General features: G+C 36.2%; 1 pseudogene; it reads left to right on the top strand.

The window, feature by feature from the left end:
* The first annotated feature begins 1,245 nt into the window (after positions 1-1,245).
* Positions 1,246-1,968, top strand: LOC101577695 (annotated as a pseudogene).
* Positions 1,969-14,537: the final 12,569 nt, after the last annotated feature.

The following is a 14,537-nucleotide window of genomic DNA, read 5'->3' as shown; positions in this document are numbered from 1 at the left end:
CCTCCAAAACTGTGAGAAAAAAATTTCTTTCATTGTCAAGAACTCAGTGTATGGTAACTTGCTAAAACAAGTTGCTAATTTGCTAAGACAGTATGATGTAATGAAGTTAGGAATCAGGCATCCTGTTCACTGTGATCCTGTGCTCACCTGTTTATTTTTTCTTTAACAGGCTAACTGTAAATCTCATGCAGCATTTTTAGACTTGTGTTTTAAGGCTCTTTTTTTCTGTCTGGACCTCTCCACAGTAGTCACAGAGGTCTCTGTCACCCTTGCTTCATTTAGGTGTGTGTGTACAAGTCAGCTCTTCACAAAATACTTTCTTCGATGCTAAAGAAGAATTCACAGTTCTCACAGCATAAGACTTCTATGAGATGTATTTGCTTTTTTTTAATTTACAATTTTGTACTTTTTACACTTCCTTTTTTCCATTTTCATGTTACTCTGACATTATTTATTTTTGGTGATTCGTTTAATCATTTGTCCCTTCCAAGGGAATTTAAGTACTACAAAGGCAGCCAACTTCTTATTGCTGTGCATAGCGTGATCCCTGGCCCACACTAGTGGCTCAGTGTGCATTTGGGGAATTCATGAGCCTACCTAATCAAAATCTCTGTCATGATTTTCCTCAGAAATATTTAACATAACTAATAAAGACAGATTATTAATTCGATGTTAATTACCATTTGAAATTTGTCCAATGAGTTTGCTTCTCAATATAAGTGTTCAAAGAATAAACAGGATTCTTTCCATAAATAGTAATATGTGTGAGAAAAATCATTATGCATTGCAAAATATTTTATAGTTTCACTGATGCTATTGCTATGCAAAATGCAATCATTAAAGAAAATGCCAATTGTATCATAATAATTTTCCATTCTAACAGTGAGATTTAATTTGGAGGTAACAAAATATTTTTAAAACATGGCAAAAAACATGAATTTTTTTTCTCTAAAAATATGTTTTAGGATTATCTTAAAATAAGATGGATTCAATTCAATGAAACTGGATGTAAGATTAGAAACTCTCTGTACAGACTAAGATTATTTAATGTTACAATGAATCTTGACTATTTACTACATCAAAACCTTCACTTAAAAAGTGAGTAAGTAGGTGTCTTGTGGGCTGGAAGGCGCTGACTGGGTATGGCGTTTTGGGCAGTGCTGTGGCTCCACGACTCAGAGCTGGCACTGAGACACCTGAACTAGCTCTAACAGAAGAGAAATGGAGGAGTGATAGAACATAAGGATGAATTCAGGAAGGCCTGAGACTATGGAAAACTTGCCTGATCTTTGCACTATTTTCCAAGGAGAGGTTGCTATGGTGACAGACTATGGCACCTTTATCAAAATCCTAAGCTGTCAAAAGCAAGGTCTGGTCCATCCAACTCACATGTCATCCTGTCAGGTGGATAAGCCCTCTAGATAGTAGATGTCAGAGACAAAGTGCGGGTGAAACTTATTGGCCAAGAGATGAAAAATGGTAGAATAAAAGAATACCTCTCCATGATAGTCATCAACCAAGGAATTTGGAAGGACTCGATACCAACAACGTTATTATTGAGCAAGAAGAGAGGACGAGGCAGTTCTTCCAGGATTGCTGTGGGCAGAAGATCACCCTGGAGGCTGTCCTTTACACTACCTGCAAGAAGTGTGGCTGTAGAGGCCACTTTGCAAAGGATTGTTTCATGCAACCAGGTGAGACCAAATATTCTCTGATACCTGATGAGGAAGAGGAGAAATAAGAGGTAGAGACAGTTGAACTTGAGAGGCCTGACCCCACGAGGAATTCATTCAGAAAAAGAAAGAAGGAAAAGAAGAAAAAGAAACATAGAGACAGAAAGTCACCTGACTCCGACAGCTCAGACTCTGAGAGTGATACAGACAAAAGGGCGAGTCACACATCGAAAGACAGCAAGGCAGCCAAGAAGGAGAAAAAGAAAAGATGCATAAAAAGAAACACGAAGAGTGAGAGTAGACGAGAGTGGGGGTGAGTGGGTGAGAGAATATGGGTCCAAGAGGTTTGTGCCTTACAGCCCTGGCCCCTGGAAAGACTTGGTAGTGAGAATAGGGCCCCACCCAGTGACTTCGCTCTTGCAGGAGGTAGCCTCCCCTGGAGCAGCAGGCAGGTTGGGAATTGAGGTCCGGAGCAGCTGCCAAAATGAGTCGCTTCCTTATTGCACCTGACCCCTTTTCAAGTGACCTCTGCAGCCCACCCATCCATTCACTAAGTGCCCTTTCCTCAGCCTGTGGTCCTTTTACCCATCAGCCACTGCCTGAGCTGGATTCCTTTGTGGGGATACGGGCTAAAGCCACAGGCACTGCTGTGGAGGTGATCCTGGCTGCAGTTGGAGGAGACAGCGATTGCCCCTTTCCATTGGACTGTCTTGGGCCAGCTCCTGGTCTTTGCTGCACCCACTCAGGAGCAGAGGGAGAATGGCAGTAGTGGGGAGAATGTGCTAAGAAGTGGTGCTCACTTTTTACATTCTCTCAACATGGTTCTACTGTGCTGGAAGTGACAGCCAGTGGCCAGACAGAAAGCAATCATTTGCAGTGACGCATTTTGTGTATGACATTCCACCAGACCCTTGAACCAGAGGGCTGAAGCCAAGATCATTGCTGTACTTTCTATGTATTCCTGTGAGAGTCTGCTGGTTCCACTTCAAGTCTCTGCTTAAATTCCTGACACCAAAAAAAAAAAAAAAAAAAAAGTCAGTAAACAGAACCATCAAGGACTAACAAGCTTATAGAATGTATTCAGCTGCCAATATATTAATGTAGCATGAAAACACTGTTCTCCTCAAAACATACATTCACAAGATATTCAAACGCTGAATCTCTAAAATAATATTTGCACATGACAGGAAATCAGTTGAAAATTACTGATGTATAATACATCAGTTGATATATTAAACCTGTCTATCACAGGAAAGTAAGTCCCACAAAGCTTTGTATTTAAATACTTATTTTTTCATAATTATTCATACATATCTTCACCAGTATTTGATATAGAATCTTCTAGATAGGGTATACAATAGTATTGCTGAATAATTATTTTGTGAAATAGCTGGTCTATTCAGTAATAGTTAAAGTGCATTCTTAATGTCCATGTGATATGATGCTGTTTTTAATTTTAATTTTTATTTGTGTGTGTGTGTGTGTGTGTGTGTGTGTGTGTGTGTGTGTGTGTGTGTGTGGCCAGCTCAGCCCACCAGGGGGCTGGGCTGGCTGGCATGTGGTGCTGGGGGATTGAACCGCGGTCCCTGTGCTTTGCTAAGCTTGTTCTAAGTAGGTGCTTTAGACCACTGAGCCATCTCACCAGCCCTTATTGTGCTTTTTTTGTTAGGCCTACTTGTTGGATCAAGTTTATATGGACGTCTTTTCATCTGTAAGCATGTATGCTTATATGTGTATAATTGTACACACCTGAACGCCAGGTTATTATTTTCTAATAAATGAAAATATTTACAATCAAAATTGTTAGACATAATTTAAGTAAACCCACATTTGAATTCTAATTCAGAGCTGTTATAGGTTTATCTCACGTTCTCTGACCCAACTATGATGAGAGAAAGAATAATTTTAAAACTTATTTAATAAAACTGTTTTTGTTTAGAATCTATTCTAATTATTCTAAACAACACAGAAACAAAGTTGACAGGTTTTGTGGTAAAATGTGTGAATAAAAGCAAATATTCTTGGGGAAGCTATTCAGCTGAACTGTTATGAAATAAAATAAGCTGAGTAAATTAACAGAAAGCATGCCAGTCATATAATATTGTTTCAGATTTCATGAATGATGCATAATCTCTTCATGGAGACTGAACAGTGTGCTACTGAGATAACAATGGGTCACTGAAGAATTCAAAATGGAAATTTAAAGAAGATTATTGAAACAAACAAATGAAAAGATAAGATACAAAAATTGATGAGGTACAATTATAGCAGAACTGATAAAAGTTTATGCCAATAAATCTCTACATCAAAAAGTAGAAACTTTTCGACTAAAGAGCCCTAAAAAAGCATGTTAAGGAGCTGTCTCAGCTAGTTTGTTGTTGTTGGTACAAAATACTCAGAACCCAAATTGAGGACACAAAGGTTTATTTAGCTCACAGTTTATGGAGGTTTCAGTCTATGCTTGGCTAGTTCCAAGGCGGAGTGCTATATGGCAGAGGGCAGCAGTTTATGGCTGCAGAAAGCAGCAAAAATAGCAAGAGCAAAAGGGAGGAGAAGTGGCAACAATGGCAACAGAGAACAAGTCTGTCTCCTTTATGATGCATTCAGGATATCTGCCCCAGGCTGGAGGTAGCATTCACAGCCATAATCCCAGTAACATTTATGCACATAATCCCCAAAGCACTCACACCCATAATCCCAGCACTGAATCAGGAATTAATCACAAACTCTAAAAGTCCACCCCATAAGTACATGAGGCTTTGGGGGGACAGCTAGACACAAACCATAACATTCTACTCCTGGATCCCCAAAGACTCATGTATATCCCTTTATGAAAATGGCATTTTACTTTATTTGTAAGAGTTTTCAAAATCTTAAAAGTTTTAGCATTGTTGAAAAGCCTAAGTCTCAAGTCTCTTCCGCAATCTAGGGCAAACTTTTAGCTGTGAGTCTCTGCATAAAAGAAAAGTTAAACACTTGTAGCATTGAATGGCATAAGATAAACCTTACCATTCCAAAAGGTACACACAGCAGGATACCAAGCATTGGGAACAAAGCAAGTGCAAATTCCAGAAGAGTAAACATTAAGTCCCACAGTTTTATGTGGAACATGTGAAGCAATCTGTGGCAAACAGTGAACTGTAGGTGGCTCTGCTCCTATGGCACTATTGGTATCTCTCAGGGCTTTGATTGTGGTCTAGCTTTGTACCCTCTCTGCATTTTATTTAGATGATCCACATTTTTTCATTTTTTAAACTTTTGAGGTTTTTACTGCACCTTAAACTTTTTACTCTATTTTACACACTTTTACTCAGGGGCATACTGCCTGGTTTTGTAAGTCCTTCTGAAATTGAGGTGGAAGCCTTTTTAACCTCAAAACTCTTGTATTTTGTAAGCACCTAAAACCAGCATCCTATGGATGAAGCCAAGGTCAGCTGCCAGCTGGAGCAGCAGCCTGCCTGTCTTCCCTCTTGGCTGTAGGGGTCTAATGCCTGGATTGCTGCACACTCAGACCATGATTTTTAGGAACAAATTCTCTATGCTGGCGCCATTTTGGAACCTGGTGTGGCCGCTGCCAAAATGTTGGAACATGGTGTTCTGTGGCTTTCTCTCCATGGCAAATTCCCTTACCCTTACAGTTTTGAGGCTACAAAAGGTGGAGACATGCCTCCTGTGATACCTTCAGGCTATCTTTTTTTTCTGGTTTCTTCTTGGCAATGGGAATCATCTAAGTTCTATCTTTTTAGGCCACAGATTTATTGGCTTTTTTTTTTTTTTTTTTTTTTTTTGCGGAACCGGGGATTGAACTCAGATCCTTTCGTTTGCCAGTCAAACGCTTATCCTACTGAGCCATCTCCCCAGCCCTATTGGCACTTTTTTACTTGGCCAAACTCACAGCAGTTAAAATCATCTTGCTAGACTCTTTGCTCTAGATTTTTAACATATATCTGACCAAAAGCCACCAACAAGAGCCATGCTATGGCTTTCACCTTTGACTGCCTTGAAATTTTCTTTGCAAGATTAAGCAATTTGTCACACTTAATCTCAGTCTCAGACAAAGGTCTCTGGACATGAGTAAAGTGTAGACAAACTTTTTGCCAAGCAAAACACATATTGTCTGGAGTCCAATAACCAAGGTAGTCTTTCTTCCCAGAAGAAACCTCTGATTTTTATCAGCATTTTGTTCTTTTGAGCTCTGAGCAGCATCTTCCATATGAACTGCTGAAGCTGTTCCAGTGTTTCTCTTGTGGGAGCATCTCCAAATCCTTTTAGTCTGTTCCCATTATCCATTTTTAAAGACATGTAATCTGCACAATCAGGTTTGGTCATGGCAATGACCCCACCTATGGTATCAAATTTTGTCTGTTTTTTTTTTTTTTTTTTTTTTTTTTTTTTCATTGTTGGGAAAAAATACACAATATGTCAAATTAATTAAAGAAGGAAAGGTTTATTTAACTCACAGTTTGTGGAAGTTTCTGTCTATATTTAGCTAGTTCCAAGGCAAAGTGCCATATGGCAGAGGGCAGTAGTTTGTGATGACAGAAAATAGCAAAAACAGCAAGAGCAGAAGGAAAGAGTATTTTTAAATGTTGCCATTTGAAAAGGCAATTGAGAGAAGGTCTCCTTTATATGAATTAAGGCTATCTGCCCCAGGATGCATGTAGCACTCATACACATAACCCCACTAACACTTATACTCATAATCCCAGAAGTACTCACACCCATAATCCCAGCACTGGATCAAAAATTAATCACAAACTAGAAAAGTCCACCCCATAACAGCATGAGACTTTGGGCGGACAAATAGACACAAACCGTAACAGGAACTAATAAAGCAAGAAAAATCTTAATTTAGCAAAATAAAAGAAATGAAAAGCAGACCAGAACTAAATAAAAGACAATGAATGAATGAATGAATGAATACCTCCCTGAAAGATTAATGAATAGTTGATGTTTTAAAAAGTTATTATTTTTATTTATTTGATATAGGGCCTTGCAGCACAGTTCAGACTCATAGAGATCCTGTCTCAGTCAACTGGGCCTGGGATTCTGGACCCTGCACCACATGTGGTACCAAGATCAAACTCAGGTCCTTGAGCTTGCCAAGCAGGTGTTTAGACTGCCGAGCTACCTCCCAGCCCAAAGAATAGTTGATTTTTGGGGAGATGGGGAGATGGCTCAGTAGAATAAGTGCTTCCCTGGCAAGTGCAAGGGTCTGAGTTCAATCCCCAGTTCAAAAAAAAAAAGTTGATTTTTAAATTTAAATCATTTGAAAAAACTGAGAAGAAAATAGTTTATACAAAAGGAAAAAGGAAGAAAGAAAAAAAAGAAAGAAAAAGAAGGTACGAAGGCAGGCAGAAAGAAGAAAGAAAGAAAGAAAGAAAGAAAGAAAGAAAGAAAGAAAGAAAGAAAGAAAGAAAGATGAAGAAAGGAAGGAAGAAAGAAAGAAAAGATAGTAAAGAGAGAGGGAAACAAAGAAAAAAGATATATACTACTATTTCTCATGAGCACAGATACAAAAAGTTGTCAACAAAATGAAATTAAACACAACTGTTCATCAAAGAAATCATTGATTATGATCTAGGGTAATTTATCTTAGGTAGAAAAATGGTTCCATATACTCAAATCAATAAGCAAAATGAACAAAATTCATATTTATTATTCCTATTGATGCAAAAAGAATTTAATAAAATTCATAATTACTTCATTATAAAAGTGTTGAACTAGAAGATAAATATTATCAATACTACACTCAAGAATATCCACTCTCATCTCACCTCTTTTTACAGCATAGCACTTAACTGGAACAACTAGACAAAAAAAAAAAACATACAAATAGGAAGAGTAAAATCAAATTATCCTTGTTTGTATATGATATAATTCTCTATATAGAAAAATCTAAAGATACAACTCAAAGGTAAATAAATGCAATAAATTTTCAAAATATAGAATCACTATAAACTCAGCTACATATTTATATGCCAATAGTGAGATTGTTGAGAGAAATGTATATGAAGAGAATATCATTCACAATGGCTACAAAAATGTACAATGGCATAAATTTAACTAAACACATAAAAGTTCTCTAAAATAAGAATTAAAAATTTTGACACAAGAAATTAAAGAGGACACACACAAAAATGAAAATGTCTCCCATGTTCATGGATGGAAAAGTTTAAATTGTTGAAAGGTAGAATAGTGATTGCTAGAGACTGGGAAGTGTGTGAAATAAAGGGAACAGAGGAACAAGACAATGAGCACCAAAACACAGACAGAAGAAGATTAGTGAATTGAAGAAAATAGATACTCGAAGGCTCCAAAGGAAAAGTAATTAGAAGAAAGAAATATTAATTATCTTGATTTGTTCAGTATATATTATAATACATGTATGGCAAATGCATATTTAACTGAATAGATACATATGATTACAATATGTTGACAAAAATTTCTTCTAAAGTATTGAAAGACAAAAATATTAACTATACTGATTTGGTCATCATACATTGCATACATAAAATTATCACACTGTATTTCATAAATACATCAGTAAAATAATAATGAGTTAAATGTTTAAAAGCACTTTCTATTGAAAATAAATTGATTAATTATTTCAAAATGTATCTATCTATCTATAAGTATATTTATGATTATCATGTTACACAATTTGGATACTCATTTTTTATTTTTCAATTATTCTACAGTAAAATTTTAAAATATTCTTCTGGTTTTAGATGCTGAAACATTTTTTTTCTTTTCATATATATATATATTTTTTTCCATATTTTTATTGATAAACAAATAGCAATGAGACAGTTTCAAATCAAAGTGGTAGGACGGTTTCAATAATTAACACATTGCATACATCTTCCTAGTGGTTAATTGCTGTACAATGCAGACATGATATCCTATTTGCAAACACCATTAGAACAAATCACTCTATTCATTAAGAGAATGTAACTATATATCTATCCTAACCACTTTGAATACACAGATATGAAATGGACATTCATCTGTATACACTTTTTTTGTTAAGTTCTGTCATTAAATATTATAGGTATGTAAACTCAGCAAATATTCTAAAAGAGTCCAGTAGCCCATAACAGTATTGGGTCTTCTGCTTGATTGGCAATGTCAGAAATTGTTGACCTGAGTCCCCTACAGCTCAACATAACAGCATGGCTTTATTTCTTATATATTGTTTTTATACTTTTCTTCTGGATGGTTAAGACCAAGGTAAAACAGGACCTATGCAACAAGAGTTGTAGCTTTTGGGTCTGATAAGGTCAGTGAAATACCCTGAGGATTTATCCTGAGATCCTGTACCTCAGATTGTATAACCTTTGTCAGTGTCAGCCATGTGGATGAGTCATGGCCATTGCCTGGCCAATGTGCTCTCTGTGAAAGCCTGAGAGAATGTTTTCTCTCCATGTGACTCTCCTTAGGCACACTCTACATCATCAATAACTTTTCTCTTTGGCCCCATAATCTCCTTGATCAGAAAATTTGGGACACTACTGAGTTACATGACGTTACAGTACAAGTTCTCATATGTCCTGAGTCTTGAGTGACCTTGGAAGGCTAGGGCCAAAATGTTGGCTTTCCTTACAGCCCTCCTTTTTCTCTAATTTTGGTCTGCAAAATTAGGTTGTTTACCATCCAGAAGACAAGCTTATTGTTATTACCATATACCTTAGGCTGTTAAGCTTAACCTCACTATCTGTCTGCATATCAAACATCTTAGGCATAATATGGAACAGGTATTTTTCATCAAGTATTAATATGTTGAACTTTAAGTCCCTACAGAATATGATAAAAAAATTAAAAATTAGTATATATTTTAAAAATAGGCATAAAAAATTATATACTTCTTATGTTTACACATAAATCCAAAAATCTCACCATATATAACCTTGAAGCAGGACAGTCCCACAGTATTCCTTTTTCTGTGTCTTGCTTTTATTCACCATCCCCTTCTTTTTGAACAACCATCTACCTGAGAGAAGATGCTGAAACTTTTGACAGAGCAAAATAGAATGATTTCAAATATTTCTCTTTAACTTAGTCCTTAATAACTCAATGAAAATATACCCCATTTGGAAAGACTTTATAGCTATCAAATTTAAAAATAAATATTTTTTTTTATATTTTGTTTCTGAGGGGCTCACTCAAGCTACCTTAGGGCCAGGTCTGAGTATTGAACTGTGTTCCTCTGTGCCTCACTGTTTCCCCAAGCAGGCGCTTAAACAACTGAACTAACCAGCAAGCCTTCAATAACTATCTTTAAATAATGGGAAAATTCTGCATGATTATCTCTAAACATCTATAAATATTCTGTAGTTTAAAAATAATTCCTGAAGAATAAAGTGAAATATTTTGACCTCTGAAAATTATTTCTAGATTTTATATAAGTTGAGGTTGAAGAGAATGAGGGAAAGAGAGATTAGTTTTTCTTTCTTTTTTCTTCTTTTGCTTTTTTTTTTTTTTTTTTTTGGAAGGGATTGAACTCAGGCCCTTTTTATGACGGGGTCTACAGAGTCTCACTGCATAGATTGGACTCATGGTTATCCTCCTGCTTTCATCCTCCCAAGTGCTGGGATTACAGGTATGCACCACCATGTCCAGTCTCAATCTATGTCTCAGGATGCGTCCAGGGGGTGGGTCCAGCAAGGCAGGCCAAGGATCAAACTCCCGCCCCTGTGTCTGCCTAAGCAGGTGCTTTAATCTGCTGAGCTATTTGGCTGTCTCAGGGAGTGATAATTCTTAGGAGAAAATGAAACTGATTCAAATATCTCTAGACCATAAAAAGTAAGAAAAATACTGAAAGCTAGGTTCAGTGTTCAATGCCTGTAAGTTTTAAAATTTAAAAGTGAATTTTCAAGTACATCAAAACATTTACATGATGGTAAGCATAATATTTCTGTTTTGCTTTACCTTATGCCTAAAACTATCATTAATTTTATAGACTTAAAACAAAGCAGAATGAAACAAATGCTGAGGAAAGAAAGTACAGGAAAGTGGACAGAGTCTGAAACACTATACACAACCAGAGTCTGGAAAATTAACCCATCTACAGGAAGAGTCACCTACAATGAATAAAGGTGAGAAACACTGCACTGTTTTGTGTTTTCTAATCCTTGTTAAGACTGCTGATTTAAAGAGAAAGGTTTAAAAAGAAGCCAACTTCATAGACATCTCCAGAGTTTAGTTTTATAATAAAAACCTTAAATAATTAGATCTTTACATTTCTGAAGATAAAATAAGCATGTGATCTTTACCTCATTTTGCTCAGTTCAATGTTCAGAAGATCAAAATGGTAAAGACAATGTGGATACAGATGAATGACCATTTTGTATCTGTGTATTCAAAATGGTTAGGATAGATATATAGCTACATTCTCTTAATGAATAGAGGGATTTGTTGTAATAGTGTTTGTAAATAGGATATCATGTCTGCATCTTGCACAGCAATTAACCACTAGGAAGAATGTATGCAATGTGTTAATTATTGGAGCCATCCTACCCATTTGATTTGAAACTATCTCAATGCTATTTGTTTATCAATAAAATTATGGAAAAAAGACAATGTGAAAGTTAACATTGTAATATTGTGGTTGTACCCTGTTGTATTTAACCCTTCAGAGAAGTAACCTCCTCTGACATCAACTCAAGAAGACAGTCTTGTTGCTAAAGTGATCCGTTTTTGTAATGACAGTCAGCAAATAAAGGGAGGCTTATTATTTTTAAAAAGATGAGAAACAGTATATGTATGTCACTAAGCTATATTAACAACCTAGTTTTTAAAACTTTTTTTTATTTATTAGATGCTGTTTTGCTAAATCACCAAATTCTTCTGGCTGTGTTGGAACTTGCCTTCCTCCTTCCAGCCTCCTAAAGTGCTGGACTTGAAATTTGCACCACCTTGTCCCAGCTTACATATACTTTTAAGACCAGTCGAGTGAGTATAAAATTCATTTACCTTCAGAGAAGGGCTAAAGGAAAAATTTTTGTACATGAAAACACTACAACATAAGTTTGACACTGAGAAGAAGCACCTAACACCATCAAGAATGTCAGGATAAACTAATAATTATAACTGTTTTTGTTGTTTTGTCTGAAACTAAGTACCAGCCAGAGCTTTAGGTCCCAACACAATTCACGGCAGCCAATGCATGCATAAATAAGGGTGTAAGTGGATAGTCAGGATTACACACGAAGTGGTCATGACAGCTCAGTCTGCACAGAGAGGCTATGGTAACAAGAACCAAATCTCCCTGCAACCTGCAGAAACAGTGCAACTTGTCCTGGTAACACAGGACGTAGAGTATCAGAACTTCTGGTTTTTTTTTCTGTGAACAAAGAAAAGCAGTGTCATCCTTGCAGTCTCCATTTCATTCCATCTTGTGAAATCTGAGAAAGCAGGACTGATCACTGAAGTCTACATGCCAAGCATAGGATAGACTGGGACTGTGAGTTTCTGACTTCTACCTCTAGCAGGCAATACTTTTATAGTGAGAAACTTCATATAGGTTAAAACATACTCTAAAATTGGACACACATCCATATGGACAACACTAAATCTTCAGTGGTTTTCAAAAACAGCAACAACAATTGTTTAAGGATTAGGCTACTCACTTAAAGCTGCTAAGCATATACAACATAGTGAATAATACTGTTGCCACAAGATGTAAGAATCAGCTTGTCATGTGAGATGTGATGTGTTGGAAATTATCATGAAGTACAGAACTGGCAAACTTGAAACTTGGTGCTGTTTTACCATGGGTCACCATGGAGGTATAATAAGAATTGAATTAAAAGTGCACAGGATTTTGGCAAATTGATAAAACAACTGCTTTTTTTGTGTGTGTATGTGTGTGTAGCACATGATATAAGCTTATTGAAAAAGGAATAAAGACTAGAATAAAGAATTTGATGAACACTTGGGAGGTTGAGACAGTAGGATTGTTGCAGGTTTGAGATGAGTCTGGGCTAAAAAGTGAGCTCAAGTCCAGCCTGAACTGCATAGCAAGACCCTGTCCTAAAAGACTAAAAAAAATAATGAAATAAAAAGAATTGATGAGAATAACAGTAGTGCTTGGTAGGTTTGCTTGATATATTCCTGTCATATCGAAAAAAGATAAGCTGGGGCTAGGAAGATAGCTCAGTAGAATAAGCACTTCCTTGACAAGTGCAAGGGTCTGAGTGCATTCCCTGGTTCTGAACAAAAAAAAAAAGAAAGAAAGAAAAGAAAAGATAAGCTAATGAAAAAAAAAACTGAAGAAGTTTCAGGAACATTGATTTTCTAGGGTATAATTTTCTGTTTTAGGTTTTCAGGATGACTCCCATTTTTGATTTGCATTTTCACCTATTTGAAGTATCACAATCAATGTTTTGCTTATTATTTGTAAGAAAAGCATGGCATCCTGTTTACCGTTATGATCACTTTAACACTTAGCTCTGCCCAGGTGCAAGGTTTATTCCCAGGGCAGGCAGTGACTTCCTGAGGAGAATCTAAAGTTGGCAAGGACGCCAGCTGGTGAGCATGCTTCTGTCTGCTGGGATGAGGGAGGGAGGAGATGGGCATGGGAACTCTGAAGACTTGAAAACATTGCGTTGGAAAGAGCAGCAAATAAGACACTGTTGTTGGAAGTAAAGGACTAGATAGAAACATTGAGAGAGATGATGAGGTCATGACACCGTCAGCAGCAAGCAATTTAGACTCTGAGTTGACTGAAACAACCAGGTTAATAATTCCTGCTCACATTGTATATTTTGGGCTCAGTTTCAGAGATTTCCTGGAAAATGGATTTCTTTTCTTCTCAGAGTATGAAGGAAAATCCTTACTTCTGAGAACTAAGATGCTGTCCTAAGAGTAAACATAAGCAAATGACCAAAACCATCAATTTCTATTAGTAACAGTGACTATGGAAAAAATAGATTAACCTTTTAGAAAAAAATAGGAGTCTTTGGAAGTGAGTATACAAATATCTGTAACAAAGAAAGAGAGATTGTGGGATTTTGTGCTTCATAAACAATACTGGGATAAAGGATAAATTCAGTAGCAAAAAAAGAATAGCATAATGGAAGCTGTTTTTACACAATATGCAGAACAACACACCAATTAGGCAGCATACTGCAAGACACAACAGCGCAAGGGAAAATCTGAGGATAAAAATGAAAATTGATTCTGATTTATTTTCCTCATGTCCTATGGATTCATGAATGATGCCACAAGTGACAGTACTATGTGAGTTTATTTATATGTGCAATGTGCAAGACAAACAAGAGTTCATCTTATCAATACTAAACACATTTTATAGAATAATGCTAAAGTATTACTAAAAAGTAAATAACACTTTGATAAAAAATAGATGCCCAATAAATGTTACAACCTAAATATTGAATGTTAAATATCTCATCAGCTTTTTCATATTGCAGAGACAGAGAGGTTGAAGGTCACTTTATGTCCCCCGAAAGCCTTAATGCTGTAGGGAAAAAAAATGCAACAAGCCAGGGGGAAATAGGACTTGTCAAATAGCCATGAGAAATGGAAGACTAGAAAAGTTAACTTTGGGAAACGTTAACAAAAGAAGGCAGAGAAAACAAGAAAAGAAGTCAAATTTCCAAACAATTATAAAATGGAAACTTGCTACTAATACATATAAATTAAAACAAATATATACACCTCTGTGTGTCTATGTAAGCTTGTGTATATGAATAGACATAAAATACACATTGTTTCTTTTTTATTTGGTATTCTCTGATTATAGTATATATGGGATCTTTCTGCTGAAGAGTTGAAATATATACATATTTCTAGCAATTGAGCAATAGAACGATAAGGATATACAAAATATGCTATTCATTG

This window comes from Octodon degus, unplaced genomic scaffold (genome assembly GCF_000260255.1).
Source record: "Octodon degus isolate 3935 unplaced genomic scaffold, OctDeg1.0 scaffold00277, whole genome shotgun sequence".
Classification (NCBI taxonomy): Eukaryota; Metazoa; Chordata; class Mammalia; order Rodentia; family Octodontidae; genus Octodon; species Octodon degus.
Note: the sequence above shows the minus strand (reverse complement) of the source record. Positions and strands in the feature narration are given on the sequence as shown.